Raw genomic sequence first — 10,217 nt, 5'->3', positions numbered from 1 at the left:
AAATGATATGTTGGCAGTAATTAGTAGTGACATTGGCATATGATTGTTGTTATTTCTGATTTGAGCTGGGAGTTTCATAACTTGTAGGTAGTATGGTGAAATTAAGAGTGGATTGATGATGGAGTTTGCCAATTTGATATTTTCTGTAGTTTACTAAAAGTTTTTTGAACACCGAATATCCTTCATATGAAACTGTGTGCGCTCTTGTGCATAAGGCACACTTAGCAGGTTCTGACGGTAATTTAATGCATTCCGAAGTGTAATGGTTATCTTCAAATTTTTACACATCGAGCGGATCGGTAGAAAAATGACTTGTTTAAAAGTTAGTTCGATAATCGTGGCTTTGTGGAGAGATTAGTTTTTTCTATGACTGTATTTTTTTAATTATGGTGTGAAGAAGTAAATCTGATTTTTTACATCAGTATTGTTTTTGGAAAATTTTAAATCGATACGAAATAAAGGCAAAGGACATTTTGTAATACGACGTATAATATTAGAGACCCGAATAACTTCGTGACAATTTTGTGAGTATTACTAAGATAAATAAAACAAAATAAAAATAGTTTTTTAACTGCCGATAAAACTTGTTGATTAAAAATACATTAAAATTTATATATTTTACATCCTAAAGTATTATATGTTTTACAATTTTCACAATTATATTCATTTTAACGTTACTTTTATATGTAGTTTAAATCTATTATGTTATATTATTATTATGTTATACATCTCGTTTTTGTTATATAATTTATATGTTTTTAATTTATGTTAGATCTTAATTTGTATGATTACATTGTTTAAAAGACGTAATAATAAAATAAAATAAATGGCGTAAATTACAATTAAAAAAAAAAAAAAGTAATAATAATTAAGATACGATTAATGATATGAAAATATCTACAATAATTAATGTAATAGCATACATTTGTTTTAAATTGTAAGATGTATATTGTATTATGTTATTTGTTAAGCATATTATAAAGTGTTTTATTATTAGATTTATGTGAAAAAAATATAGTGATTAATTTTTATTCAAGTTAAGTTACTTTTAACTTGACTTACATTTTTTTATTTTAATTTAACTCAATGAATTTAAAAAAATTAGTTAACTTGCTCAGCCTTGGTAAAGAGCAAAATATTATTTCAATTTTGGCATGTAATGGAACTTTGGGAATAATCATGTATTGCTAAACATAGAATCCAAACTGATATATAAAGTACAATGCGTGCACTGAATAAAGCAGTGTTGAAAATAATCTGTCGGTACAACATTAAATCAGGTGGTACAACATAGCTATTTCTGTTGTACATTTTAGAAGATATTCGTATTTTATTATGATTTTAGTATTCAGTAGATTCTCAGATATTATTTTAATTACTGTAAGTATATAATTTATACTTTTTTTTGTGTCAATAGTTTATAAATAAAAATTAAATATTTAAACAGCCTCTAAAACACTTTTCGCTCGTGAATATAACAAAGTATTATATCCGTCGTTCTACATGTCAGAAACCGCCGGAAGAATACATATTTCCTTTGAAATGTCTGGTCTTCAAAAATATTTTATCACAAAAAATTTTTTTCAAAATATACAACGAAAATATTGATACTTCTAGAAAACTTGTTCCCCTAATGGCTATATTTTCTTGAAATTTTCTACCTCAATAACTTATTTTTAGCTATTTATGTAATCTCTTATTTTTTCCTACATATTTCCTTAAATATCTACTTCCTTTACACCGTTTACTTAAGATACTTTTCTTCGACTAGAATAAATTGTGTGCTTCAAAACTGTCTGAAACCAATTTATCATTTACTCGTAAATCAACTGTAGGTGGTCATAATGCTTTCTTTATTTCCGGTCACGATTTTTCGTTTACTTTTGAGTATTTATAACTTTTCAAATATTTCAGAATATCATACCTAACAAGCAATATAGTACAAGAATTTTTAATCCTCCCTCTAAATCCAAACATAATTATTTATACTACAAGGATTCTGTAGGGCTTAAAAAACCTTTTTCGGTGCTCTTTTAACTATCGATATATCCGTTTTGGTGCGCACTTGCCCATTTGATTGATCTTTAATACTTTGTAATAGTTGTATATGCATTTAAATACATCAGTTTTTGTATTGTTAAATACCTTGGTGATTTAAAGAAACGACGTGAATCATTAATGTAATTAGCTATTCCATTTATTATTACCACCACTACGTTGTCTTTTTTTTCTCTCGTTTTCTCTTCTTCGCTATATTACAAAGACTATAATAATTTCTTTTCAAAACTAATGAGCTCATATTTTCTTTATTATGCAAAAACCTTAGACATTTTATTCTCTCAATCCCAACAAATGAACCTTTTTTTATAAAACATTGCAAACGTTCCAATGCAGTATATTATAATATACGTCTATGTCTTTTCATAATCTTATATAGAAAATTGGATTGAACTCAACGTTTCTCATAACTTGGAGTTTATACTTGGATATTATCATTAGTAAAATTTAAGTTGGTTAATTTATCAATAATTTATTCAATACAATTTTAAAAATTTTCTTATTTATGCTATATAAATTCTATTAAAAATATTGTTATGTAAAAAAATATAATTTATAGTAAGTACCTATATTAGTTAATAGGAAATTCAATCACTATAACTCATGATATAGTATAAATATTTGAGTAGGTTTTTTTTTTTTAATCTAATATTAAGTAATAGCCTTTTTCATAATAATTGTAATGTTTCAAAAAAACATTAAGATTTTTTATTTTTTTTTAAATATTTTTCTTCAAAATTAGAAACGTAAAGTTGCATATTAATTATATCAAAAAAAATAATTTATTAGATTAGTTAAATTTTCATTGAATGAGAGTAATCCATATTTACAAAGAAACTGCACATTTTATACTAACGTATGTTATCTTTAACGCATTATGCTCAGAATACTAGAAACTTGTTCCTTGCAAATGTATAATAATGTATAAAATAAGTTAACCCGATTATCAGACTTCAATATATTTTTGTTTTTTGTAATGCTACCAAAAAATTGTATGTCCTTCATTTTTCGAGAACTTCGTAAGGCTATAATTTATAGTATGCGTGAGATGTTAAAAATTATACTATAATATTGTTACAAAGATCCTGGCTTATAAAATTGAATTGTTTAAAGCATTTTAAAATAGTCACTTCGATTAATTGTAAAAATAATAAATAAAACATTACATAAAGTATCAAACTATCTATTTTTCTCATTCATTAAAAATTGATCCAATATCAAATTTTTTTTTCTAAAACACCATAGCTACGCTTTTGTACAAAATGTTTCCCTTAAAAAGTTTAAAAAATAAAAAATTTAATTTAAACATTTTTTTGAATTTAATATTCGATATAAATCGCGAATCTTTAATTTACTTTATAACTTACTTCTTAATTAATTAACATACTATTTATATTTATCCAGCTAATATTAAAGATATATACGTATGTGCACGTTTTTGTAAATAAATATTAAGTAACTATTGGTTTTTGTTGCCAAAATCAAAAGTTGTCGATAATAGGAATAATAATATTGTTTCTTGCCATTTCTTTAAATTAAGTTTCTACAATAACTCGACATTCAAACATTTTAATAATCAAATATATCAACGTCATTATATTTATTTGTATGGTTTTATAACATTAAATTTTTTGTTAGAACGTTTTAATTATTTTCAGTAAAAGAACTATTAAATTATAATAATTAACATTTAGGTATGGTATTTTAATGAAATGTTCGACCTATAAAAATAAATTTGTTACTACCATATTCCCTGGCACATAAACATTTTTATTTCCACATAATACAAGTAATAAATTCTCGTGGGCTCATCCTGCATATTTACTACTGGTTATTTCTTTGATATATTTTATGTTTTTATTAATTTTACGTGTGTTAGTAATTCAATTACTTAAAATACTTTACCAATGGATTTTCACGTTCATTGATTATGTTCAAGTACACAATACTAAATTAATTTATAATTGAGTTTGTACTTCCAATATTTTTTATTTAAATTTTCTTCTATTTAAAAAATTATACGATTTGTCTATTAAATTTATAGTCATAAAATATCGATTATGGTATTTTATAATAATATTTTCATTTTTTAACGAGTATTGCTTTTTTGCGTAAATAAAAAATATGTAGGTACATACCCCCTGTGCAATAATGTGTATTATAAACATACAAGGTATGTTTCCATATAATATGCAACATTAATTTGAATGTTGAATTTGCGTTAATGTGATGTCCCTGATACTGCTAATGTCCGATGATTGCAACCTAATCATCAACGTTTTAAATCTGTTAATTTCTAACATACCTGCAACTGCAATATAATGTTTATAACAAAAAGTTATATTTGGGAAATCTACTAATAATTGGAAAACAATTATAATAAACTACCACAACCCGTATGCGGGTATCGAACTCCGAACATCGACATATCTACCTAGACGGGTCTCTAAATCCTATGCGTCACTACCTATCGGCTATCCTAATCATATTGACATTAGGTTTATAATGGACGATATTTAAAGTGAATGGAAATCGATGGTTTTCTGTCGTCTTTACTACCATACGAGCCCATTATGTATGACAAAATAAGTAACTGATTTTTAACTAAGTTTAGTTACTTTTATTTTTTAATCAACATAAGACATGTAGTCTAAAACTGTCTTATGACGTGACACATCAAATAGTATGCATACGGACATTACTCTTATAAATAATTGATTTGATACCCCTTGTATATTTAAATATATAGGTAAGTAGATAGGTAAGTATATAAAAACGTAAATATTTTAAGTAATAAAGTTTGTTTTTTATTTGATTAATTTACAATACAATAATTAATAATTTTACAACTAAACAGTTATAAAATATAACAAGTATATTACATATTTTTATTAAAGTAATGAAACAAATACAAAAAAATTAGTTATTTATTATTACACAACACAACTACATAAATAATTAATACAACTTAAAGTGCAAAACTATTTATTTTAAAATAGTATATTTCTTTTTTTTTTGTGAAAAACTGAAACATCGATATTATTTTGCTGGTACGTATTACAAATCACAATAATGTAACAACCCTGTGACATATAATTTATAACATTGTAGGTCTGTACTATCATATAATGCCTAGTTATATCGCCGGGATGAGTGTTAAATGTTTGTTTTATTTAGACAGAATAGATACATTGTATACATATTAAAAAGTTACGTTGATTGTACTACGTAATATGTTTGTTTCTGGGATGTGTTGAAACATTCAGTGCACACTGGGTAGTATGTACTACACAATGTAGGTGGTCCGATTGTTTGCTCGAAAGTCGCGTTATATTTTAATTACCTGCATTAAAATATGTGCTTATTATGACCCATGTTATACACATCACACTGAGCACATATACCGTACAATAAAAAAAGGCTTTTTATGTATAATGTGTACATGTTGTAAATAAAAAATAAATAGTTTTATTTACGACATTAATTTACATTCGTTGTATTCGATATAGGTATGCGCATACAATTAAAACAAATCGTTACAATATTAGTACGTAGAACTTAATTATATTGAACATTAAATTGTAATAATATATTATTAATTAATTCGATTTATAAATAGCCACGAAAAAAAAATTTAAGTAATAATTAATTATTTTTTTATCGTATTTTATCATGATTTTTCAAACGGTATATTTTAATTAAAAATTGTCCTGTAAACTTGTATATTATACTATATTATTTCTAGTTTTATAAAATTAATATCGTTCAAGAGGTATTCAGAAAAAAGCCGCATAAGTTTTTTTCTTTCACCTTTTAACATTCAATCATGGTTGCTAGAACAATCAAAGTAAGCTTATTTTACTGCAGTGTTTAATGCTGATATTCGTTTCTGACGGACGATGTATAAGTGATATAGATCTTTTTCTTATTTTCTTCGTTTACTCTTTACTGTGTTGATTGCTATAGGAAACTGTTTTCTGATACAATATCATGTCTCGTACAATATTTCACAGATATCTCTTAATTTTTGAACCGTAAACACTCCGTTAGCATCGTCTCGTTCATAAACGGTCAGCTCAAAAATAGTGACCAACACCAAAACGAACACTGTCGTTTTTAACTTGTTAAATACGCAATAATTCTAAGTATTGATTTTTCATATAAAAAAAAAAAAAAAAAAAAAAAAAAAAATGAAAAAACAAGAAACGAAAATATTGATCACCAGAGTTGAGTTCGGTGTTATTTATTTAATTACAATAATTGTTCCGAAACGGGAGATGGTGGTAGACTTTTTGTATAATTTATTTACTCGACGATGTTCGTTTAAGCCTCCGCAGTACGCCCAATCATATTATGCCTGTTTTACCCGTACTTCATCAATTTATTATACACTGGCGTACACCAAAGTATAGTGTAATAGTAATGCGTCTCGTACACGATCGTTTTATTTATTAATTTTTTTTTTTTTCGTTGGCGGCAACCGCGCGCACTCTGCCGATGCCAATCCATACAACTGTAGTTCGACTGTAGATAGCCTTTCGGTTTCGTATGTTTCGACCATACCAACTCCTTACAAACAAACCATTACCATATCCGGCTACGCACCATCGGTGGTTGCACGTAGGCATGTGGCCGGTTTTAATGCGTTTCGCGAGGGATGAGGGTTTACAATTTTCGTCCGCAGTGAACTGGCCACGCATAACCCACAATTATTGGGAAAACGTATGAATTATGATGAAACATCGGTTGCGGTATGATTGATGTGTAAAACTGCACACGACGAACCCATCGACGTTGCAGCGAATTCGATTTAAACGGTAAACGCATAATTGATCTTGACATAATTGATTTTGATAATTGATCAAAAATACTTTGTCACGAATTATTACTTACGTTACGTTATTCATTTCGTCAATCGATTACATTCCGTTTCTTCTATTTACCCATGGGCTACGATGATTTTTCTTACGTTGTGGTCGATCTTGGCATTGGGTATTGTAGCGCATATCACGTAGGCACCTTTTGCGCGTTTTGTTATTCGTTATCTTTAGTCAATTATTGTACATTGACACTAAACGGATCCGTAGAATTGATTATGCTTTAAAAGATGGTGCGCGATTCTTATTTAAAATGTTAGTGATAAATAACATTGTTATGTCACATTAAATACTGCTACCCGGACTTTGAAATATTAAAACTGGTTTATTTTGATATTTTTTTAATTATACAAGTATTGGTGATTTGTTTTTGTGACAAAAAAATTAAAAAAAAAAAAAATTCAAAATTAAAAGTTAAGTTTTTTTTATTACTTATTATAATTATGAAATTAAAAAAAACCTGTTATTTTTTTAATAATAATACACACACACACACATATACTTTACTTAAAATATACAATTAAAATTTAAATTAATATTTTTTGTTTTTTTTAAATTAATAACATGATAAATATATAATAAGAGATCTATTAAATTAAGACTTCAGGGTATGGGTTTGTGTTTAATATTGGTTTAAAGAAAGCAACTGAATATATCATAGAATATAATAATGTACTTGCGTCAAATGCTTTATATCATCATTAAAAGTAAACTCAAACCACAAATCAAAATTATAGTAAAATTTTAAATTATATTCACGATTTATCACCAGAAACGGCTAATAATAATATGTCAATTATACAATATAATATAGTAATAATAATGCTATGTACAATAACTACTTATTTTATTCTAGGTTTCAACCAGTCAAGAATATACTGTTAAATAAACATACTGTTATCTCTACCCTTTGATATTTTTTAATAACGAATTGTTGGTCCATTGTTCCAAAATCACTATAAAATATTTACATTATTAATAATACATACAGTTAAAAACGTATTGTTACTATTATTATTTAAAAAAAAAAATGTTATATTTGTACATGCTCGTATTTAAATTTCATATTTTCTGTAATATAATGTAATGTAATCGTGATTATTTTTTTTTTGTTAAATTTATTGACTACCAATGATGAGACATGGTAAATTATTATTATACTATCCTATTTATCTAAAAAATAGCTTATAATTTTCTATTGAAGTGTAATAAAAAAATAAACAATTTTTGTCATCTACTCGAAACTAGATTATGAAAAATCTGTTAATAACAGTCGCGTTTTCGATCACATGAACATAATATTATCATTATATAATCTTTCTTAAAACAAATTTCAGAAATGTCACTTTGGGGTACATGTCATTTATCAGACAAGTTCAGTCAACTAATTCTATAGCCTAAAAATAAGGACCATCACCGGGTTTGTATTATACATGAAAAACAGAAAAAATCAATTGCTAATATTATATTTATATTATGATCAGTAAAAGCCTGTAAGTACATATACAATGAATAAATATTGTATATTTGATGAAGGTACTAATAGATCAATTAATAATACATTGTCCTTAGATACTTAATATGTTAGTTCAATATTCTATATTAAAAGAATATTTATTGAATAATAAATGTTTTGTTTAACATTTTCAAATATTATAATAATAATTTAGTGTGTATTTTTTATATCAATACATTTGGTATTTCATTATATTAATTTTTTATTTGTAATGATTTTTTAAATGATTTGAATGAAGTTTTTATTGAGTTGCGTTAAAAATAATCACCCTATATGTCGTATACTATTTTCTTAGAAAATTTATTTTAAAAATACTGTTTACTAGTTATAGCATGAACATAAAACTTGTTATATTTTTTATCAGTTAAAACTTGATTTTTCACTTACTATTATAAGTGAAGTTAAGTAATATATGATACATTTATTATTCGTAGCAAAATGTATCAATAGTATACCATCATAAGGCAATAAAATAATACATTTTTAATCTTTTAAAAATATGACTATAATTCTGCAAATAATTGAGTCATTTAACTGAGCTCAAAATAAATATTTTTCACATGAAAACACGTAAGCAGCTTTAATTTAGTTTTAATAATTATTTATTTAAAATTGTTATCGTATGATTATAGAAAAATTATTTAAGAGCTGAAAATTTTTTTAAATATATTTAATAATCTTTTATCTACTAGTTTACTTTAAAGTTCAGATAAAAATTAAAAAATGATCAGTCCAGTAATTATAAATCATTAAAATAATAATAATAATACATGTATTAATATCTGTGGCTGGGGCCCATTAAAATGGTTTTTTGAAATGGTGTGGCTCTAATATTTGTAATCTTACAAAATTTTAATGGATAGACTGTATTAGTATAGTTCGGTACAATATAAACCATATAAATTGGTCTACCGAGATTCGCATATACGTATTTGACTGACCTAGAGGCGGATCTAGAGGAGGGTTCAGGAGGTCAGCTGACCTATAGTTAATATTTGTTGACAAAATTGGCCTCTTAAAATGTTTTTCTATTTTTAGACTTTGATTTGGACTCTTGGACAGTTGGCCCATCGGAGTTACTTGAAAAATGAATACCATGTACCATGTCGTATATTCAAAATCTAAAATTTTTCAATTCATAATTTATATTTTAAATTATATCATTTTAGTAGAAAATTTAGTAAATCATATTTTATTCCGTACGTTTGTTGTGCTGATAAAATTAGATTATATTTATTAATCGTAAATAAGTTATTATCGGTAGTATCACTAGTTCTAAAATGTAATATAAATATATTTATATATACTTATACACTTTTATAAGCATATTGTTTTTTTTTTTTTTTTATTTTTTTATACAAGGTATTAATTTCTAATTCAGTTTCATCCCTAATAAATGGCCTCTTGAAATAGCTTGACCCACAGTTCCCTGACTCTGAATTCGCCCCTGTATAGACCTATCCTTCAATGGCAACTTTCTTTGTCCTCGTGATAAATGCACTTCATTAAACCTCTTAAATTCATCGTCCACATACTACATACAGCGGTTCATGGGTTTGATAAATTATAATAATGAATATTTTTTTATAATAATAATCACATTATTATTTCATAATTCATATGTGGGCCTATTATTCCTGGTTGAACCTTTTGAGATTTACGGTAATGTACGCATTTTTAAATAAGTAAATCTCAACATTTACACACTTTAATTATATTTATTTTAATCGAATCGAATATAATGTAAGTTAAATGTATACAACATT

Source organism: Sipha flava, unplaced genomic scaffold, assembly GCF_003268045.1.
Source record: "Sipha flava isolate LNK unplaced genomic scaffold, YSA_version1 109_pilon_pilon, whole genome shotgun sequence".
Taxonomy (NCBI): domain Eukaryota; kingdom Metazoa; phylum Arthropoda; class Insecta; order Hemiptera; family Aphididae; genus Sipha; species Sipha flava.
The sequence above is the reverse complement of the archived record's forward strand: the minus strand, read 5'-3'. Positions refer to the sequence as shown.